Source organism: Phyllostomus hastatus, unplaced genomic scaffold (genome assembly GCF_019186645.2).
Source record: "Phyllostomus hastatus isolate PE091 unplaced genomic scaffold, TTU_PhHast_1.1 phas_scaffold_46, whole genome shotgun sequence".
NCBI classification, from domain to species: domain Eukaryota; kingdom Metazoa; phylum Chordata; class Mammalia; order Chiroptera; family Phyllostomidae; genus Phyllostomus; species Phyllostomus hastatus.
Window position 1 is genome coordinate 41185770 of NW_025334032.1, and position 24368 is coordinate 41210137.

The following is a 24368-nucleotide window of genomic DNA, read 5'->3' on the forward strand; positions in this document are numbered from 1 at the left end:
TCCACAGAATGAGTAGATGGATTGCCAGCTCCTCTTTGGTAAGTGAAATAAAGCACCGGGAATGCAGGACGAAGGCCCTGGCTAATCGGGGGATTGATGGTGCCGCCTGCAACCAGAGGGACGTCACTGCAGCCCGTTTGAAGATTAAAACAGAAGGCATAAGCCATGCCAGACTTGACAGCTGATAAAATGCCGTGCACATCCCAGTCTCACCAGGGAAAGTAGATGTGCGTAGGAATCTAGGCTCCGGATGTCAGGTGAGATAGACATGTTTCGTGATAGGATAAATAAACGGAAATTAAATTGCCACAATATCTTCCTGGAAAGTCTTGACATACATTAAGGAAATGAGTCAAATATATATACACAGAAGAGATTTTTTTTACACACTCATTTTCAAAGTAACCATTTTCTTTTCTACCAGGTTTTCTGTAATTTAAAATACGGCCTTTGTCAGTAAAGAAGGCTCTTACAATGCCACCACACACCTTACTCAACGGATTTATTTAAAATGATTTTATCTGCGATCTGTCTTAGTCTGCATTGCCCGTATCCGCTGAGTGCCAGTAAGCGCTCGCCATGAAGAGGTCGGCGTTTAACATGTGTCACCAGCTTCCAGCAACCGCACCTATGGGCGACTGTCAGGGAGATTGTTATTCTGCTTTGCACCACCCCGAAGAATATGTCCCACATCATTTACATATGGATAGTTACAGGCATTCATCATTTCATTATGCTGACGACTGCACTATTCTGATGTATAATGTCTCTTTAATGAGCCTCAAAAAATACAATATTCCTTGATTTATGACTGCTTAACTGAAAAATTATACAAATTGGCAAAAAAAACCCTCATAATGTATTTTCGTTTTTTCCTCCACATTACACTTATATTTAACAGTGACTTGTGAGTTAAGATTATGCTTCTTTGACAAAAGAAAAGATCAGAGTTTGACTCACTGTGTTTTACTACCAAGTGGTTTATGTGCATATTTAAACCTGCAGAGTAACACTGTGTGGACACTAAAAAGCAGCAAATTAAAATCGATGACTTTTTCCCCAAGAAAGACTGTGTATTGGACAACCAACCACTTTCAAGGTCTCCATATAGTGTGATAGGCTTCTGGGTAGTTCCAGTGAAAGCTAGAACCCTAATATCCATTTCCCTTTTGTAAGTAAATATTAGGGACCTTGATGCCAGAGAGAGCTCTCTCCAGCAACAAAGCCATGGTAAAGAAAGGAAGAATTCAGAAGTGAGTCTGAAATGGGAAAAGAAGTTTGGGGAGAGGGGGGAGTCACTGATTCTTTCACTTGCTCGCAGGTGCCTCTTGGGACGCGTTCCGTTTCTCTCAGAAGCTACTGCAGGAAGGTGATGAAAGTGTGCTCTTCGGTAACTAAACATCGCTCCCCCAAGAAAGGGGCTGTGTCCCCAAACAGGCATGAGTTCCAAAGAAGAAGAAATTGTTCGTGGGCTGCTCCGTTTTTGCAGAGGGACGAAGCCCTCCCTCTGAGTGTAGAATAAATCAATTAGAATGAACACAATCTATATCGGGGACTTAAGACAGATCTTGAATCTCAGAAGGGCTTATCAATGAGCGTGAACAAAATTTAGGAACTGGCCTGCCTGAATCTGATATGTCTCTCTCTCTTAAGATTAGTTGCCATTCAACACATCTGAGATTAATTTCTGAAAGAACAGGAAACCAAACTAAATGAACCCAGGATTATCAGGAAAACAGTGCTCAGGCTAAATGGCAATAAGGGCAAAACTGCCCTCATGCAGAGCACGAGATACAATTGCCATAGAGATGTTACTGAAAGACGTGTGGACGTATGGTATATATACACACACATACTCTGTAAGGGAACGGCCACATATAAGATAAACACAAGAAAATGTGTTCTACTACCTTCACATTGCCATTTTATTCCCTAGCTCGATTGCTGCCTTTCCGGCTTTCCGTAAATTGCTTTTGCATGCACCTAATATGTGACCCACCCATAGAGAAAAGATAAGGACCAAAGCTGGGGTGAAGACAATGTAACAGAATCCTAATTCTTCGGGTATGCTTAAATAGTAGAAACTCTAAAAAGAAAAAATGCATTAAATCCATTCTGCATCATTCCTAGAAAGAGTTCTTACAAGTTCCTTTAGCAGCTAGGTGAAAGCAGGCGGGATGCTCTTCTTCCTACACGTTGCAGGTCAGAGCTGTTTCTATCGCTGCGTGCAGAGCTGTATCAGGATGGTAACGCGCATGCACAGTCGGGTCACACTAGGCTGCTGCCTCACTTCCAGGAAACAAGATGCACCACACAACACAAACATTAAAAATATGACCAGGGGACAATTCCAGTTCTAGGGTAAAGGCCGCCTTATTTCCAAACATCTTTGAATTGAGCGGATATTTATTAATAATTTAGGCCAAAATGCGTCCTGCGTTTTACTTTCAGTTTCATTTTAAGGAAAAGGATAACTGCTTAAGTCAGTGAGCTATTATGGCGTTATCTCCCTAAATATCGTATTCACAAATCTGGGTGAAGAAATAATAACTTCCCCTTCATTCCAGTCGTGGATGAGGTGCTCACCTCTAGGCCTCTCCAACTCCCCGGCCAATCACCCTACCCTAAATATGAGTACCAGTGAACATTATAATGGAGTCTCACGGTAAATGATTTTACATACCTTGTAACAGGTCATCATCACAATAACCCTATTATTTGACGTTGCTTTAATCCAAATTGCAACGAGGACGACGAAACTGAAGCCTCGTGAGAGCGAATGGCGTTGCCAGGGTCAAACCGCGGTCGGCGGTGCACCTGGCCCACCCGGCCCCCCATGGTCCCAGAGTTGTTACTGCAGTCTTATTCTCTCTCCATGTGCCCTCAACTCCCCTCTCTTTCTGGGTGCCTCCTAAGCTTTCTGTGTCTCCCATTACTGGGGGGAAAATCCAGCTGCCCAATTGTGAACAGACAGTAAGAACGCCTGCCTTACTCCTGCGGTGCCTTCCCTCCCCGCTGAATCTGCTCTGCTCCCTCGCCTCCTGCTCACCCTTCGCTCTCAGGCCCTCAGGCTCCAGCCTCGCCCGTCTGCTAACCCTGCCTTCCACGAACAGCATGAATCTGCGGCCACCCAGGGGTCAGTTCCAAGGATGGTTCCCGTTTTGGTCTCAACTGATCTCTCCTTTGCAGCGGGCTCCCTGGCATGACGTCACCTCCCCCCTTTAAAGCTCCAAGAGTGAAACTGACCAGTCCGGCTCCTCTGACCTTTCCGGTGACGCCTCCCCTCCAGGATCCCCCCAGCCCTGAGGCAGCCATGCCCCCCAGGGAGGAGGGGTCTCTTCTAATGGTCTGTCCCTGCATTTACCTGGCTGCAAACCGCCTTCACACGGTAGTTCAACAAGCCCACACTCAAGATGCCCGAGCGGTATGGATCCGTTCCATAAACCTCCTCCTCTCAGCTCGGCGGGAGGCCTCCTTCACCACCCCAACGTGAAGAGGCACCTGGACATTTTCCCGCCGCCCCTCCCCCACCCCCAGCTCTGTTTCACGAATATCCACGCAGCGTAAAATAACGTCCAGTCCTTCCGACCCGGCCACCTCTCTGCCGCCTTCAAGTGCCTGCGGACAGTCTCAGCCTCTTGTGCATCGCTCTCTTCTTAGTTTATTTTCCGAAACGCCACACTGATGTGGTCGTCCACAGCACGCATCAAGCCTTCACTCACGCGGTCCCTTTTACCGTAAACATCTTTCCAATCCAGCGCCCACCCCCCGCACACCACGCCAGGTGACTCAGGGCTGGACCCCTCCCGGGACCCCTCCCTGTGGCCAGTGCCTCTTCTCAGCTCTCTCCTACTGTCTTCTACACAGCCCTGTCCTTCCCGCACTTTTAAACAGCCGCGGAAAGCCGGCGTTAAGAGCGTGGTCTTTGGACTCAGCTTACCTCTTCCCAGCAGCCAGTTCACTCCACCTCCCCAAACCTCACTCAAACACAGTTCTCACCCCCCCGCGGGATGGGAGGCAGCCACGGCACACACGTAACAGAGCGGCGGGGATAAAGGGGGGCGTTGTGAGCCAGCCTGCCAAACATAAGCAACCTGCAATATTGTTGTGACACTGTCTATACGTTGTCCCTCTGCACTGCCCCGGGGACGCTGTGCTCCCCGAGGGTGGGGGTTTGTCTCCGGGTCGCCAGCACTCGGTGACAGCAAGGACCTCTATACGTTGGGAGTGGGTGCAGAAGACTACAGGGCACAGTGCTCTAAACGAAAGACCAGTTTCACTGGATTTCACTCCCCCGCTTAGACTCAAGGGGAAGTGAGTAACTCCGATGACAACCAATGAGGACGTCCCCTCCAGATCAAAGCCCTGCCTGCGGATTTTCTGGGCCTGACGGAAGCCTCAGGTGGCAGACCCCCAAGGGGGAGCGCCCCGTCCACATAGACATGGTGCACGGCCAGGGCACCGGGGTTCCTGGAGGGGGTTCACCCACCTCACCCAAGGTTGGCCTCCCTCTTAAACATACCAGCCTCCTGGACCCAACGCTTTCCAGGGGGTGCCCTTCCCCTGGGGCCTCTGGCAGCGGCCCTTCTGTGGCACGCCTGCTGAGAACTCCTGTCCTGGGAGTGGATGACCTTGACCGCCCCTTTCTCCACTCAGACGCAGTGTATTTCCGCACGGGCCCTGCCTCCTCTCCCTGTCCCCGGCTGGCACCAGGACCTCCAAACTGACGGAGCCACGTCGGGGCTGATCTTCCCGACACCCAGTCCCTCTGCCCCCTGAGGGAGAATGGAACGGAGAAGAGTGGGGGCTTCCTTCAAATTATCCCCTTGCTTTCATTACTGCAGTAGGTGATCACAGGCCTGATGGCAACTTTTGTTTTGGCTTATCGTCTCCATTGGCTACTCAGGCACCTGGCTGCTCCTTTAGTTCCAGCTCAGCTGGGCTCCGCCTGAGCAGCTCAGGAGAGACGGAAGGCGGAGAGAGACTGCAGAGGCAAGACGTCCTGGAAAACAATATTCTGCTGCCCCACTCAGGGGCAGATACAATCTGTTCAGTGGCTGGATGACTTACGACCAGGATGCTCTTAGATTAGAAGACATCTTAGCGATTTCATAATATAATTTATTGGTGAATACGTGTCAATAAATCTATGTGGCCCAAGGGCACCGTTAAAGGCTGTAACAAGACTATATTGACTCCTACTCAGAAAATCAAACTTCCTTGGAGCTACCCTATCATATAGGGTTGAGTTAAAATATGCCCAGTTCCAGAATATTCTGTTTTCGTTCCCTTTTTGTAGTTAGTCTCTGTGATGTCACTAAATCACACATCAGGACGATACTCCAAGCCCAAAAATGTTAGGACAACCTAAGAGCAGAAATGGACATATATGTGTTCTGGTCACACAAGTACAAAACATCAAATTCTTCAGGTTTCCACACGAACTTATTTCAGAGTGGTGACTAAAGTTTTAAGAAGGTATATCCCTCTATCATCACAGATTTAATATTGTCTTGATTTAGAGAGTAATCTATGGAGCAACATAGATTACTTAGTGTTTTGATTTAACCTGGTTTGAATCAGAGACTTCTCATCGGGCACACATAAAGAGAAAGGGAGACCAGGCACCCATCCGCCTACCGCGAGAACCCTTCCACGGGGAGCAGCGATAATGTACACATTTCTACATGGGTGGGCATTGGCCTGGGCAGTGCCAGTGGGATGGAGGGAGGTAGGACTGTGCTCATTCTCACCTGGCAGTGAAGGACATGGTATGAACCGAGAAGGGACGTCGGGCTCCCCAAACCTAGCACAGCCCAGCCTATCACAGTAGATTCCTCTACAGTACCAACCACAGAACTAAACGTTAGAGGAACTAATGGTGGTCCCTCTGTGGGTGTAATTTCAGAGTCTCAGATACAGTTGAAGTCAAAGCCAGGAGACCAAGGGATTCGTCTTTGAGACAAGATCATCTCTGAGACTCATCGTTGTAGTTTAGAATTTTCTACATTGTGTTTCCATCTCTAATGCTCTGTTTTTTCCTAGTGATGTATAAAATATTAACACTTCAATTTTTTTTAAAAGAAATACAAATACTGCTTGTCATCAAGTTAAAACGTGTTCCTTAATAATTCAAACACACTTTGTAGATCTGCCAACAAATGTTCCCGTCTAAGTGCGGGTTTTCTCTAAGAGACAAATTTATTTTTAAACTAAGAATTACGAAGGAAGGGTCAGCTATCGTTTACCCTTCATTGCATTGTTTATTTAAATAAGCATCTTTTCTAAGTGCATCCATGATGTAGTTTTTCTCTCAAAAATTATTATCATTCTCAAGCATATGAAACACTACTAATATCTTTTAACATTAGGCTCAAAAATAAAAATAACTGTTTCAAAACGTGCTGCTTACTTCTTTAATGTTAAGTTTAGGCATTTAACATTTTTATCCTAAGGAAGATTATCTTCTTCAGAATAACCACCTAAAATATTGTATACACTATCAGCCAAACTGCAAATAGGAAGTTGCAAAAAGCTAATGTCAAAGGATGCTAAATACCTGTACTTAAGAAAAACAAACAAATAAAAGCAAACATCATAATGAAACAGGATATATATTAAGCAAACATCATAATGAAACAGGATATATATTAATACCACTAGAGGGCTTGATGCATTTTGTTTAATGAAAATAATTTCTTACACCAGGTTTCTTGGTATAAATGAGCTTATATACATATTCATCCTTCTTCCCATGTTCACTAAAACACACGCATGTGTACATCATTGCAAGCCATAACACAGTGATTAGGTTGAAGAAAACTTTGGGGGTTGAACATTGTGTTGAATAATTTAACTGTGTTAAATAAACAATGTGGTCTCAAGTACCACTTTGTCTTAAATAACACTGAAAATTATTTCTGCAAATCTGTATTTAACAGCACGGTTCTGATAAATGGACTGAGCCATTTTAGAAGATTGATAATTTTAGTGCAACTCACCAATTGCATTCGGTTATGTCACCAACAATATTAATTAAGAATAATTTGCTTTCATTTGAAGTAGTCTCTGTATTTCGCAGACATGTTTACTTTCATGGAAATGTTTCTATGATTTTCACTTAGAAAAATTATATTATGGAAGACATTAAATTGACTGTCTTTGAATTCACTAAGTAAGACAAGTAACACATTTAATAAATTTGATTTTGTCTCAAGTGGTAATTTGGATTTAAATCAGTTTAATTTTTCAGCCATAGTGTGAACACATATTTTTATGAGAAAATGAGAGGATAAAAATTGTAAGACTCAGCTAAAGAAAACAAGCCTTTGACTCATTCTAAAACCTTTAGTGATTCATTTAAAATATGAATTAGACCTGCTGCCCCAGTCTTAGATGCAGGTAAAATATTATTACAATTTTTTTCAAATTTTTAAGTTGAAGAATAAGTTATCACTATACTATAGAAAGTAAAATATTTCTGGAATTATGAATAAACTGATGAAATGTTAATTGGTTCATTCACAAAGACATCCCCAAACTAAGTGTCTTGCTTTGGGGAAAAGTATTATATGTCATTGGATATTAGAAAATGCCTTTCATCATCTGAATAATTTTTCTGGTTACTGACAGAAATCAACACACGAGACTTATGTCACTGCGTCCTGGGGTGACACTCGAAACTGCAGCCCCTGCGGGGAAGGGCGCTGAGCGACCACGCAAAGGCCCCGCCCGGGAGCTCTCTCGCGGCACCAGCCGAGGTGTCTGCATGGGATTCCCCAACCTGAAGAAACCCTGGTTGCTGGAGGTTGTACTATTAAGTGCACTCTTCCCGAATTACCCCCCGAGGTTATGTTTCTCTGTGCAATTCATTGGACTACCAATGACGTCGCCACTTAAGAAATAGGAATGGCCACTGCTAGTCTCCCAGCAAAACGACTGTCATTCAAACCGCTGACCAATCCTACAGCCCTTGCCCCTGAACTTCTGCAGAGGCTGCGGGAGCCTGTGCGGACGCTGCCTGTCTTCATCTGTACGGCCAGGTCAAGGCCTTGGGGCAATTGACAGGTTTTCTTTTACAAGGTTTTTGTTGTTGGCGGTGGTGTTCTGCCTTATGAAAGATAGTTTTGTTTGACTAAATGTCAGATAATTTTAACTTGGCGATTAGGTACATGTTAGGCATCTAACAATTGAACTTGATGCTATGATCATGGCTAGTTCAACGGAGTTAAAATTATCACCACAATTTAAGCAGCCTGTCTTATAAAAGTCCCACGTTCCATTATTTTTCTAAATAATCCTCTAACTCATAGTTTCGTTATTGGTGGCAAGACTATCATTCTTCCCACCCATTATTTTACTCTCTCGCCACAAAACTGTCACACTATTAAATATATTCAGGCAAAGATGACCGTGACATAGTAAATAACTGTCATATTGTCCCTCACTTAACACTGTTTATACCAAATGTTTATTCTGGAATTAAGAGCTTCTCTATCTGTGACGATTTTCTGTTTCTTTCCAATTTGTTCTTCTCCTAGTAGCTTAGTTTCAGGGGTCTGTAGTATTCTGCCTATTCCTGCTGCTGGATATCACACACTAGTCCCAATTCTGTTAAAGCGTACCACATAATATTATCGAGAGACAGAAAATTAACAGTCAAATTTCATTAGACAATACTTACAGTGATCCACATTTATCAGGGATCTCAAAGCTTCATCCAGGATCAGTATCACACAAGAAGAATATCCAGGGGTTATTTGTATCTCCTGTCTCTAATTTATATGATCACTGCATCCAAGTCTGAAAAATAAAAAATGAAACATCTTTCTATGAAATCCAATAGCACACTTTCTATGTAATTTATAAAACAATAAGATAATGCTAAAATGTTTTCCCGAAGACAATACATTTCTGAGTGCAGTACTAAATAAATCTATCGTGAAAAGTTTTTGCATGAAATGCAATTTATAAACGATGCAAAAATCATTAGGCCCACCAAAATTATATGAAAGTATGCACTAAGCAATGCTCAATACCTCTCCTTTGACTTCCCCGTAAGATAAAAACAAGTCTTAACAAGAGTGATCTTAACCACACGTATTTCTATAAAATGTTAAGTATACTTAGGTAACTATCAAAGGTAGAAAATATATTATTTTTTGTTTCTACCAGTTATTAATACAAAATAACCTAGAGTATTTTGGTGAGTTAATAACTAACGTTTAGTGTTGAATCTGTCAATTTTATACTTCTACAGCCAATTACATTCTGCACATTCATGTTATGTTAAATGAAAATATATATTCAAATATTGTAAGAGCTTTGTTAAAGGAAGTTATAAAAATCACATTTCTATAATGAACTGGCACTGGTCCAAAAAAAAAATAAAAAAACTAGGAACTCCTTCAGATCCCATGCTTTGTTTGCAATCAAAGCAGAGAGAAACAGCTCTGTGTACAAGACAGGCGGCCAGTAGCTTGGCTAGTAATTGAAACCAAACCCTTCATGGAAAGGCTCTTGAAGACTGTCCACCTGTTTTAAGCTGTTTAAAACTTAGAATCTAGTAATAAAAGTTACATTTCAAGATACAGTTGCTGTAATTAGTACCCACACACGTCTTACTTTAATTACGTAAAAGGCTGTAACACGCTCTCCCTCATCTCCCCAAGTCAGAATGCGGTGGAGGCATTGTACGTGAGCCCGCAAGCTGCCACAGATCATAATGGGTGGGCACACTAGCGAGTGCGCACGTGATGGGCTGTGGAGTTGCGTTAGCCAGGGTCACCCCAATGTGTTCCATGAAAGAAGAAATAAAGCAGAAGGATGTAACCCTTACACTCTCACGACCAGGAAAGGCAGCTTAAAGAATAAGTAACTTGATAAAAGACCGGCCTCTACAAATCAGCCTCTAGCCCTGAATCCGATGACTAACTAATGCACGTAGCAGAAACTTTGACTGATGGGTGGGTACGGCCAGTCCGATGGTCTAATGTCCCCTTTGCCTCGGGTGCCAGCCAGCTTCTTCTCCAGGACCACATGGTCGTCAGTCCTTGCTGCCTAGCAGCCTCAAAGGAGCAGGTTATGTATTCAGATTAATCACACACAAACATTTCAAAGGAAAGAATTGCTTTCACATTCAATAATTTAAGTCGAGTCTTTTTCCATTATCACTTTAATTTTACTTTTTATCTGTTTGTTCACTATTCAGTCTAGAGACTCCTCGAATGTCTGTGTTCTTTCTGTTACATCTCTGTTAATTCTCTAACACCTTCTAGTAACTTCTACATTTCTGTTTTTCCTTTTTTGTTTTTGATAAATGTTTCAAAAATCATTTTATCATACCCCGCACAATTATTGCTAGAAAGCCTGTTTTTGCCATTTCTAATGTTTTTATTTGGGAAGTTTTTGTACACTTTTTTCTTTTAGTTTGTTCCCCTCAGCTGGCCCTGCCTGAACTTCACTTCCTTCTGTTGCATTAGAGTGTTTTTGAACCTTTAGTTTCTTCATTACACTCTCAAATTTTAGAGTTAATATGTTGCTTTAACATTATAAGAGTCTTAATTGGGATAATTTTTTCTTTTATTGCTTAGGGTCATTTATGATAGATGTTTTTCATCTCCCTTTTACTCGTGGCCTTTCCTGCTTTAGTTTGTGTTGTGAGTGTGAGGTTTCTACGTATAAATATAATGAGATTGCCTTTCCAGCCGTGGAATGGTGACCTAGAGTGGCTAAAACACTGTGTGTGTGTCTACAAGGCTGTGCCGTTTTCTATTCAATGTCCTTGACTTAATTTCCTCTCAGAAATGTTGTCAGTTTTGCCGATTGAGTCCATCTTCTTTTCAAGACAAGGAAGCTGCATTTAAAATATTTTTGGCATTTAGGAATGTAAAATGTACTATTTAATTATACAAAATAAATGATTAGTGTAGTGATGCTTGATTCTTTTTTTACACTTGTTTTTCGATTACAGTTTATATGTAGTAATTTATCTTCTCCTTGTTATTGCTTTGTTTCTCATCTCTGCAATCGTTAGCACACAGTCCAGCCCTTTATGTCTCAGAGTCCCTCAATAAATCCCTGTTGATTTACTGAATGAATGAATGAATGAAGACTTTCTGGTTTTGATCAAATAAAGACAGTAGTCCCTCCCTTACTAGCTTTAAAGAATCTTGTGAAACTTAACAAGGCAGTTTGTATGGAAATTCTTTTTGCTTGATGACGGAGGAAACACATATGGTCACTCGGGGGCTTATGCTTCAGTTTCCACTCGGTTTGGCATTCTGTGTTCACTGGCAAACATACCAATTCTAGGTGAGCACATATGCTGATACTAAAGTTTAGTTTGCTCAAGGATTTATTATCAGGATCAATGGATATCCATGACGGTGCTAGCAGAAATGTTAATGAAGGTTGTTTGAAAAGGGACACCATTACATCAGATTTAGAAAATTACTATTAATCCCTGACAATTCTTTTCATCCTGACATTTCAAGCCTGCTTTTATGGTTGTCAGTCGCTTTGTAGGTCGACAAGTAGGGCGCTGGTGGCCATGTCTACTGCCAAGGCCCAACAGAGAAGCTCCATTGAAAAGCACTGTGCACGTTTTGTCTTCAATGTCTCAGAACAACATGCCTTATCGACACAACGAGTTTATAATCCACCTGCGCACCTTCTGGAGAATGCAAATTTATAAATGTGGAAGCAAAACGGTGAGGGAAGGAGTTAGTGATCCGTCCCTTCAGAACTGTGTCCTTTCCACGGCCTCCTCTCAGTCTCCCCCGCGCCCTGAACACGCCCCTTTCTCCCCACAGGGCATGGCAGTGAGGCCCAGTGTGCAACCACATCCCCAGCATCCTGTTCCTTTCCTGAGGGGCATCTTGCTGTTCCACAGGAAGGGCTGGCATGGGAACCCACGTGGCTCCTGAATACCGGTGCCGCCCACAACCAAATGGCTCTTAAAACTTTGTGTGCAGCCCTGGCTGGTATAGCTCAGTGGATTGAGTGCGGGCTGGGAACCAAAGTGTCCCAGGTTCGATTCCCAGTCAGGGTACATTCCTGGGTTGCAGGCCATAACCCCCAGCAACTGCACATTGATGTCTCTCTCTCTCTCTCTCTCTCTTTCTTTCCCTCCCTTCCCTCCCCAAAAATAAATAAATAAAATTAAAAAAAAAAAAGAAATAGAACATTCTTCTGTGTTTAAAAAAAACTTTGTGTGCTGAGAAAGAATACTCTTGCTAGTATATAAACGTCTCACATATGTCATACTTGGATGATGTGTTTCCATATCCAAAACAAAACAAAAATACTGTAGGCTTTGAATGGTGATTTCATAAACCAAACATCTAATCTCAAAACTCTCTCGTGTATCCTTCGATGCTTTCTGCAGCTATGACTAAAATTATGTTTTTGCACAAATAATTGTTCAGAGAGTTAATGGAAGGAATAGATATCATTTGCTACTAGGCCTATATTGCCCATCATCCCCATTTGATTAATTCAAAATAAATTATTTAAAAATGATTTGATTTGATTGGCCAGCATTCAGTATGACTTGTTAGTTGTTACTTTATTTCCATAATTATTTTATTTATAAAGCCAAATGGATAAGTATGTCTTAATGTGGCCCAGTGATATGTTTTCTGTGTTGTTTTCTTAAGTTAGTATCTATACTTTATTAACAAATCTATAAGTTGCAAAACATAGGTATTGTTCATAGAATTTTAAAATTAGAAGCCTTTCTACTGTAACACAGGAGACTCCCATGTTACCAAAAAAAAAAGGTCAGATTTTTGGGACATATTTCCAAGTGACCTGCTGGACACTTGGATACAGTTTATCATTTGCTTGTAACAATGTTCTCAATGGCATTTCAATTCCCAGAATATTCAGCTAAGTATCTACATTTTGGCTTCACTACATTTTAGTAAGCATATCTGGGAACCAAGCCACCACTGAAAAACACAAATCGTGATCAGAAGTGAATACCAGATTCTGGTTTCCAGTTTAGTATTAAAAATGCAGAGCAAGGTGTCCATTTTCCCCTCAGCGCCCTGCTCTCACCTCAGGGGAAGTCCCTGCTACCTTGAAGTGACTCACACGCTGAAATCCAACATAGGAGCCACTAAATATTTAGCTACGACAGTACACAAAATTCGCATGATAATAATACTGTAACAGTGACATAATAGCAACTAGCATCTAGTGTTCAGTATATGTCAGGTCAACATTTTCTATTGAGTCGTATAACCAAGGATTGACCAAAGGAAACTACAGAGACTGCACCAAACAGATTGCCCAGGGCCAGTCACAGGCTGTGTCTTACACTGGTCTGCACCCGAGTCTTTCCCAAGAGGCTCAGAACCGAGGCAGCCAATGGCCAGCTTCAGACGTCAGAGCAGGATGCAGTGAGCATCCCAAGCAGCACGTTCCAAGGAGATCTCGGCTGAGATCCCGTGCTGAGGCGAGTTCCGCTTTGTGTGGTCAGCACCTGCACAGCACTCACATGCCGTGGTCAGGGGTGAGCTACACAGTCAGCCAGCCTGTGGGTCGATCTCATGCCTGAACAGCCAATAGCAATCAAGACTCAGTTACAGGAGGCGGCACCACATAATCCACACAAAGGGCATTTCCTGGAGCAAACAGCTCGGGTGACCAAGAAGATTGCACCACTGAACCCCACAGAACATCTACTACATAAGGCCACCCCATGAAGACGGACAGACATAGCAGGTCTACCTGATACATAGAAACAAACACAAAGAGGCAGCCCAAGTGGGGAGACAAAGAAACAGTCCCAAATGAAAGAACAGAAGACATCTCCAGAAAAATAGCTAAATGAAACGGAGGTAAGCAATTTATCAGATATACAGTTCGAAGCAATGGTTATAAGGATGCTCAGCAGCGTGAGAAAGGACACTGGAACCATAAAAAGGGACCAGAAGAAGACATTATGCGAAATGAAGATTATACTGAAAGGAATAAACAATAAGTTAGATGAAGTGGAAGGTCAAATTGGTGATTTGCAAGACAAGGGAGGAAAAACACCCAATCAGGGCAGCAAAAAGAAAAAAAGAATTAAATAAGAATAGCTTAAGGGACCTTTGGGACAACATGAAACGTAAAATATCCATATCACAGAAGTACCAGAAAGGGAAAAGAGCAAGGTATGAAAAATATTTTTGAAGAAATAATGACAAAAAAACTTCTCTAACCTGGTGAAGGAAAAAGACACACTAGTCCAGGAAGCACAGGGAGCCCCAAACCGGATGGACCAAAAGAGGCCCACACCAAGGCACATCGTGATTAAAATGGCAAAGGTTAAAGACAAAGAATATTAAAAGCTGCAAAAGGAAGACAGTTAGTTACCTACAAGGCAGCTCTCATAAGACTGTCAGCTGATTTCTCAACAGAAACATTTCCAGCCAAAAGGGATTAGCATGAAACATTCAAAAGGATGGAAAGCAAGGGTCTAAAACTGAGTTTCTCCGACAAGAAAAACTGAAGGAATTTGTTACCGCCAAACCAGTATTACAAGAAATTTTAAAGAGCCTAAGAGAAGAAGGAAACAAAGGAGGAGAAGGAAACAAACAGAGGAACATAGTTAAAAATATGTTACATCAATTTTTTCATTCATACATTAAATAAAAGCTCCATTATCACCCTTGTATTAAATATCAGGCAAATGAGGCTAAGAAATACTCAGTGATTTTCTCAGTCAGGCTTCAGGCTAGTAAAGAATCAACAGGAGCCCTGGCTGGTGTAGCTCAGTGGATTGAGAGCGGGCTGAGAACCAAAGCATTGCAGGTTCGATTCCCAGTCAGGGCACATGCCTGGGTTGCAGGCCATGGCCCCCAGCAACCGCACATTGATGTTTCTTTCTCTCTCTCTTTCTCCCTCCCTTCCCTTTCTAAAAATAAATAAATAAAATCTTAAAAAAAAGAACAGTTTCCATGACAATGTTAATCCCATATTCTTCTATTAAATTTTGCTGTGTTGGACTGAACTATTGATGACAGAAAAAGAGAAATTTTTAACCAAATGAGTAAGAAATGTCATGATACATAAAACATTACAGGAAACACTTCAATTTTTAAAACTATAACAGACAGGTATGTGATCAAATTTTAAACATGAAAAAATACTGAATGCACGTGATAAGGACTGGATCCTCTGATGTATCATATTCACATTGTATTAAATAAAAAGAATGTCAACATCCTGAAATGCTGAATTTCTGAGTTAAATCAGTATAGAATATACATGGGAAATAAAAGTTAAATATTTGTGATTTTATAAAAATAAATATACTGCAGCTACATCCTACATTTTTTATGTTTCTACAAATCACACGCACACATACACACACATGAAAACCTCCTGATTTTCTAAGATTACATGTTAAGGAACATTAAAAACACAATTTAAACATGTATAGTATTTATACATTGAGAAGTTAAAAGTTATATTTAAGTAAGATAATTCTTGAAATCCTATACCATTCATGTTAAAATAATACATAATTGGGTGTCTAATTAGTATAGCACTGATCCACATCAAATATATTCATATTTTTGCTGAAATGTTTTAATAATTAAAAAAATGAAAACTATACTCAGTTTCCACACCACTGTCACACATTAAGACATCTCTGTGGGATATATTTCACATGACATTAATTACATTTAATTTTACAGGTTTAACGTTTGTTAGCTTTCTGTTGCTACAGTTTCTTTGTTGTTTGTATGACTTTACATTTTCATATTTTTTCAATCACTAAAGAAACTCTGGTTCTCATAAAAAGCAGTATGCCTATTAGTGATGTGGAGATTTGCTGACAAACTCCAGATGCTCTAAAAAGAAAAACACAAAAATGCCTATTACAGCAGGGTCAAAGCAGCAACAGGCTAAGAAATTGGAAGAATGCACAAATTATAACCTCAAGAAGTATGTCACTTTCTCCTTAAGAACTATTAAAACTAATTATGATTTATTCATGTCAATCATTTGTTACTATCTCTGCTGGATAGTAGTTTTAATATTTCAGATTTCATCTAATCCTTTTTAGGGTAGTAATTGACAAGACCATTGCAAATGGGAAAAAGCCTGACACTTAATAATCTGAGTAGGCACAAAAAAATCTGTTTCCGACGTCCTGCCTGGACAGATAAAGGCACTGACAAGATGGAGAATGAGGGACAAAGGCCAAATTCACATTGGACCAAAATGATAAAGTTGTCAAAATGTTGAATTGGTTGAAGATGTATTATTTTCAGTCAGTAGTTTTACAAATTATACCCAGTGGTACTTGCTTGAAAATTATAGCATAACCTGAGGGAATAGAAAGTTTTTGTGTGGTATGTTTATGATTTTCAATCCTTTTGTGATTTTTTTCAATTATTTGTGCAGTCACTAGGATTGAGTAAGAAAAAAGCATAAATAGTGACTTTGGAGAATTTGGGGTATTTTTTCAAATTTCATGCAGTTTTTTACTTGATTTCTATTACATTTTTATGCCAAATGTGTCTGATGTATTTGCTGGATAATGTTTTAATATTTTTATTAAAGTTTTGTGACTTTAAGTACTTGCACCAAAAAATTATTTGATAATGAACATTTCTAATCATTAGTTCATACAATGTTAAATTTTTCACATTCTATAGTAACCTTTGAGAATTGTACTCCTAATTAAACAGTTTAATTAAATATTTTTATGCCAAATACATCTGATGTATTTGCTGGATAATGTTTTGATATTTTTCATTAAAGTTTTGCGACTTTAAGTAATTGCATCAAAAAACTTGTTTGATAATGAACATTTCTAAGCATTAGTTCATACAATGTTAAATTTTTCACATTCCAATAACCTTTGGAAATTGTACTGCTAATTAAACAGTTTAATTTTAATTTTAGAAAAAGCAAAAATAATTAATTTTTCTTCAGTGACATATGTATCCATTACTATATTTTCACTCAGATTTAGTATGTCTTATACATAATCTTAAGATTCTTTAGGCATATATTTAAAAACAAAAAGCACATCATTGCAGGAATAAAGTAGCATTTGCAATTTTTATCATTTTTCACATAGACAATTTTATATTTTAAATGTTCTTTCCTCATTAAAGTGTAATATTGGGAAAGGATTAATATTTATCTTACTCATTTAAGTGAATAATGCAGTATGACCTTTTACTATCTACCTTTTATTTTAAGTATCTCAGTACAAAATTAGATAGCATCATTTCTTTTATTTGAGTAATTATAGGCATTATCATCCCTGTCAACCTAAGAACACTTCTGCACTATCAGAGAAAGCCATTCCGTTAGAACAATCATTGGTGTAAAAATCACTAGACTTTACTGATTGATCATTATTTTTAATTGTACAGATAACACCAGTATTCTATTCTGAGTTTGACTAACCCTATTTCTAAACAATGGATACTTGCAAATCTTCCTAGCCACTATTAGGAATGCTAATTTCATCCACTGCATAGTTTAAATAGTTCTGTTTGTTTTGAACTCTTTGCCTTTGATTGTTTTTTAACACAATTTCGTCTTTCTGAAATGATGGGAAAATTGTAAGAATAAAATGGCAAGATGAAAACATTTTTATTTCTAACCCTTTAAAGTTCAGAAAACGATTGTCACACTCAGACAATCATACAAAAATATACAAGGCAGCTAAGTTCACGTTCAAGGCTTTTGCAACCCAACTACAGAGGGCCAGGTGGGCACCCGGAAGAGGAGGATGTGTTCGCCCGTCCACCAGCTCAGGCCGGGCCTTGCTGGCCCGCGCGCAGGCACAAACGCCTCTCCAGGCCAGCAAGTCAGGTCCTCAGCGTTGAATCCCACGCCCCATCCTAAGTCATCATCCGACATAACTGGTGGCCAGCATTTCTTTTCCAGATTTCATTTATTTATTTATTTTTAGAGAGAGGGGAGGGAAGGGAGAAAAGGAGCGAGAGAAACATCGATCGGTGGCCTCTTCTATGCCCCCAATCAAGGACCTGGCCCGCAACCCAGGTATGTGCTCTGGCCCGGAATCAATCTGGCGACCTTTCAGTGCGTGGGATGACACCCAACCCGCTGTGTCCCACCAGTCAGGGCTGAATCCGCCTTCCCGGGACCCCCGCACCACGCTCGCTCTCCGCTCCCGCTCCTGCCTGCCTCCTCTGCCCACTCCTCCGAGTCTCCAGGCCTGACCTGGAGGGGCGGGGACTCGGCCATGAACCCCGCCCCCTTCTTGCCCTCACTGTCTAGCTCTGTCTAATACAGTAACAGCTCCACATGTGCCTGTTGAAAACTAAATTTACATTAACTCAAATAAAATAGCATTAAAAATAGAGCGACTAGACCAAAACTTGTGTATTCCCATTTTTTTTTTTCATCTCCCACATCCGAATCATCAGCAACCCGTTTGGACTCGATATGGAAACTATAGTCTGGACACCTTGTCACCAGTCCCCGCCCTGTGAGCCTGGTGCGAGCCACCATTGCCCTCTGCCTGGATCACGACAGCAGCCTCCTGGGCAGCTGGGGGTTGCTTCTGCCCTGGCCTGTCAGCTCACCCTTAAGCCACTGGAAGGGTGTGTTGGATCATTTCGCCCTCTGCGGACTCCATCCAGTGCCTCCGATCTCCCTGACCACGGCCAGGTAAGCCTCCCTTCATCTCGCCTACTGCCCCTCCCCCTCACACCTGTCTTCTTAATGCACCTAAACCGTGATAAACCTCTTACCTCTCGTTCCCCGTCTCTCCTAGGACTCCCTCCTCACGACCCTCCCCAATCCCACCTTCGTGCCCTCCCTCCCTGGCCTCCCTCTAACCTCTGCCCAGCTGTTCCTCTCCCGGACCAACGCCCTTTATCACACAGAATCTCCCTCCCACGCACCTCTCACCCTGACTTACGGCTAGGGAGTTCCTTCCCCATTACTCTGATTCTCACTTCGAGAACCTTCTAGGTATATTCCCTCACGTATCATAGATTATCATATTGATAACCTAACTTTACAAAAACTCAACCATTGTATTTTATCATGTGCCTTTGGACACTGCAAAATATAGCATGGTCATCATTCCAAGTTAATAAAGTTGGGTCTGTATAATCTATTTTAATAACCTCATGACTTTATATATGTGTATATTCATATATCCATATACATTTCATCATATAAGTCTGTTTCTGATTTAAGAACATTAACAACAACACTGCAACCTTCTTTGTGTACCTTGGACATCAGTCCAATATTTCACCTGTTTCAAACCCAAGCAGTAGAATTCACGTGACAAAAGATAGGCGCCTTTCCAGTTTGGATAAATTGTTGCAAAATTCAACCTTCCTAATGTACTTGAAGACAGAACAGAGCACCTTATCTTTTAAATCATTACTAATCACTGTGTATTTTATTTAATGTTCTTTAGGTTTAACCTTTTCATTGCTGGAATTATCTTTTTTAACATCTTACCTCATCCCCTACTGCTTTGCTCATTTTTCTGATGATTTCCTAAAGATGTTTCAAATTAGATTTCACAAGCTGTATGCATGTTTAGGACTTTTAACACTATTTTTAATATGCATGCATAAGCATGCATACATATATATGTCTACCTATATATAGATATATATTTATATGCATATATACATACACATATAATTTCTTTCATGTTTTTCAAATGTATTTATGATATGGGATTCTTTTCATTCAGAAAACTTATAGTTAACTAATCAAATCCATTGCTTTAAGTTTATAATGTCTGACTTTTGTTATAAGCAATGTGCTTTTGGGGGGGCGGTATTTGCCTTAATTTTCTCCATGCATATGTATGCATGCTAGTTTATAAGCAATATAAACATAGCATACATTTAACTACTCAAACTCAGCAATTTTGGGATTCCACATTGTGATTCTTTCCCTGCCCCATCACCCCAATTAATAGACAGTTGGTCTTCACCATTATATCTTAAATTTAAACTGAGTTTCTCTAAATGCCAGCACCAGTCTCTTGGCTTTCTAGTTTTGGTGGCTTTTTTTCCCTCCTAATTTTACTCTCCACTCCCATTTTCAGATATTTCCATACAATTCTTTTTTTAAAAAAGATTTATTTATTTTTAGAGAGAGGGGAAGGGAAGGAGAGAGGAAAGAAATAGCAATGCGTGGTTGCCTCACAAGCACCCCCTAGTGGGGACCTGGCCCACAACCCAGACATATGCCCTGACTGGGAATTGAACCAGCAACCCTTTGGTTTGCAGGCCCACGCTCAATCCACTGAGCTATGCCAGCCAAGGCACAATTCTTAAATATTTACTTTTCCAGGCCAGAAATTCTCAGTGGTCCTGTAGATACAGAGGCCATTATAACCCCACGCTGGGTTGCAGAAAGGCTCTCAGATTTACATGAGCTCTTCTATTTCTGATAACCTCTTTTAGGAACAATTATTTGAAGTAAACTCGAAATCACTGATCTCCAGAGCCTTATTGCTTTTTTAAAATAAATTACAGTTTCATAATATTGCCCACATTTAAAAATTAAAATATTAGAAAGTTACACTGCTGTGTTATCATATACAATGGAAATAAATCCAAATTACTTTTATTACCCTTGCTGTTTAAATATTCAAAATCATCTCAAAAGAATATTATGTAATGAGTATAAAACAAAATCATGCAAAACTCCACATTTTAAAATACTAAGATAAAATTAGAATGCAAACTTTTATTCATATCTAAGTAAAGACATATAAAGAATACACGTAAATAGGATGAGGAATAAAGGGACATGGAAATAAGGAAACAATGAAGTTACTAAAAGAGTGGAAAAGGAATAGATTTTCCTGTCATGTTTTATTATTTCCTTTCATGCTAAATGGCTATTTGTGCAATAACAAAAGTTTTAAAAAATATTTTTATAAATGAATGCTCAAAAGACTGGCTCTGGGTGTTTCCTCCTGTGACTTTGTTGATTACCTTTCTCGATCGACTATTTCCCCACACACATGCGCAGCATAACCATAATTCACACCAGAAGAAAGCACTGAGGGTAACAGCTCATCTTCACTGAAACTCACTGACTTGTACAGCTGCTCACAGAGGAATTTGAAAAACAATGAGAGCCACATTGGCAGCGGCAAATTGTTAGTTCAAATACTCATGATGCCTCTTTCCTAGTCCAGATGTATTTTAAGCTGGTGCATACCTAATTAAACCTAGAAGACAGGCTTAATTAAGACTATTTAAATTCATCCCATTCTGCTATTTTTGCATCTGTCCACAAAATCAAAATAATAGTTGGGTGGCAATGTTGCATTAACAGCGAAGGGATGTAGGCATTTATGTATATATTCCAATTTAAGCATCGAGCTGATTGTATATTTCAGTATAAGTGTTCACTTAAAATGAGCAAGGTTCTGTGTTTCTGGAAATGGTTATGTGGGTATTATGTATAAAACTTGAGTTACTGTCAAATTTTTAAATATATTATATAAATATCGTAGAAAGCATTCAACCAAGGTAAAGGGAATAGGATAGCCGTCTTTTTCTTCAAAGACAGCTATTTCTCTTATTTCTATAGCATTCGCATCCTAATAAACTTGTTTGATTCACCTGATTAACAATGTCATTTGTTCCTCTTTGTGGCTCACTCTGTGCTATGCTAAATACCAACCATGTTGCTCTCAATATCACCTGTCTCACAAAGTCACATTCTACTTTCCACCTGAAACTTTGCTCACGACAAAATGTTTTGGGGAAAGAAAACCCCTGATAGTAATAATCTATTGTATAATGATTTATGTCTTCTCATGATTTTTATCTCTTCAAAATAATTTTAAACTTTCTACCTCCCAAAGTATGCTCCTCAGGCATAGAAACAGGATGTTAATGTGCAGTGAAATATTACAGACCATTTGTCATCATGCAATCAATTTCCATCAAACTGTATCTCTTCATTATTTTATACATATTTTCAATGACCTCAGCAAAGCTACGATAGATTCGGTAAGGGACATTCATTCTGATGAAAAGCTGTCACCTGCAGAAAATGGACAGTGTCATTTAGAATTTCCTAGATTGTAAACACACAGATACTTTACCACATTCTTCAATTATAATACCAATATGTCTTCACATTTTAACATGTCATAAATTAGGAAGCATCCTACAATGGATTTTAAAAGAAACTTGCCAGCCATTTCTGTTTTTCCCCAGGAAAGTTGATGTTAAATTGATGATACCTTTTACGGATATTGGCATCTTAGAATTGAGGGATAGAATATAAACTGTGGCTCGCACAGAGGCTGATGCCAGCAATAGTGCAAAGCAATACATTTTCTCTGCCTTCACTAATGATTTTATTTTTCTGGAATGCATCCATTTTCAGGACAGTTCGAACATTTCCAGTGTGAGTGTAGAGTAATTCCTTGTTTCATTAAGACTTTAATTTTAATTTAATTTTTTTTTATTTATTGAATTTATTGAAGCAACATTGGTTAATGAAATGATACAGTTTTCAGGTGCACAACTCTATAACACATCATCTGTATATTGTATTGTGTGTTCACCACCCCAAGTCAAGTTCCCTTCCATCACCATGTACCCCCCTTTTTCCTCCTCTGCCTGCCTCTAGCACACCTTCCCTCTGGTAATCACCATGCTCTTGTCTGTGTCTCTGAGTTGATTTTTTTTTAATTTTTGCTTAATCTCTTCACCTCTGTCACCCAGAACCCCGACCCCCCCTTCTGACAGCTGTCAGTCTGTGCCCTGCGTCTGTGCGTATCGCAAGCCCCGCCCCTTTTCTAAACTAGAACTCAGGAAAGGTTATCGAGTAGGTACCTTCCAAAGCAAATGTCACCTTAGTGCAAAGCAACTCAATAAAAATTCACGTTTTGCATAACAAACTGCTTTAAGAGTGAGTAGGCCCATAATCTACACATAATTAATTTATTTTTAATTGTTTAAATTCAAAGCTAGTAGTATTTCTTGTTTTTAATTTAGATTAAATATGAATCATAATGTCAAATCTATCACACTCGTCTTCAAACCCATTACAGAAACAAAACAGTAAGTGTTAATAGTGATATGCCAAAAGTTAGAATTAACTTGAGAAAAATAAACAAAGGGAAGGGAAACTGAGGTCTGATGTCACCTATCATTTTTGACACAGTAAACCAACCAACGTTTCACTGAAATAAATACAATCTCCTTCAAATAAAAACTTTTAGCAAATACTCATTGCTAAACCACTTGGTTGTTCATTTAAAATGCTTTTGCTTTTTATCACCATTTGGGACTTGTTTAAAATACATCGACACGGATTCCAGTAACTTCAACGGGTCAGCTGGGTTGGGTCACAATTAACCTGTGAGTTTCCTACACACAAAGTGGATTTTTGTTCTTACCCTACGCTGGCTCTTCTCTTCTCGGTGTGGTCGCTGGGGACAAGTGAACAGAGTCTGCTCAGGGAGCCATATTTTCCATAACGTGAGTCACAAATCCGTACAGTCAACACTAACTTAAAATCTCCTAACAATAGCAGGACTTCAGTACAGCGCTTTTCACTTTTTCATACCACGTGCTCAGCAAACGTAATGCTTAATTTTAATTTTTGTTACGGCAGAACGACATTGCCACAGAAGTCAGTGGTGCCATGCCTGTCCTGGGGACCCAGCCGGCTCCTCGGCGCCCCCTGCTCTGCTGTAATTCTTGTGGAAGCACATGGGACAAAGCCCTGTTTTTCCTCCCCGCAAACCCACGGTCCTCACAGTGCTGCTGCCTTCCAAACACTAGCTGTGTGAGGTCACAGCCAACACCTTCATCCTCAGGGAAAATGTCTGCCTTTCCTCCATGGAGAGAAACCAAATAGCGGCTTTTGTTGTGAATATATTGCATCGTGCCTTTGTACTTTACCACTGGAAACCCACAGTTTGTCACAGACAGAAATAAAAACTTTTCAGTTCCCCTGGTGCAGGCTGAATGATGGTTTCCTCTCTCCATGAGTTCTGATCCTTTCTGAGAGTTTTGAGAAGATATATATTCACATATACATACACATACACATATATGCATATACATATATATATGAGAAACCAAACAGCTATTAAGACCTACATTTAATTTTTTTAAGTATCAAGATATCCTACTTTCAAAAGTGCATGTAGTATATTCAAGGATCATGCACTTGGAAATAAATGATATGAATCTTTGTGACCTGAATGGGGGCAAACAAAAGCCAGAGTAAAGTCAGGAAAAAATGATTCCTTTCTTTCAGAATACTGGTACTAGTAGCAGATAAAGCACTATAAAAAATAAAAACTAAAATAAATAAAGCTAGGCAGTGGTGGCAGGGAAGAAACTAGATATTGTAACAGCAAA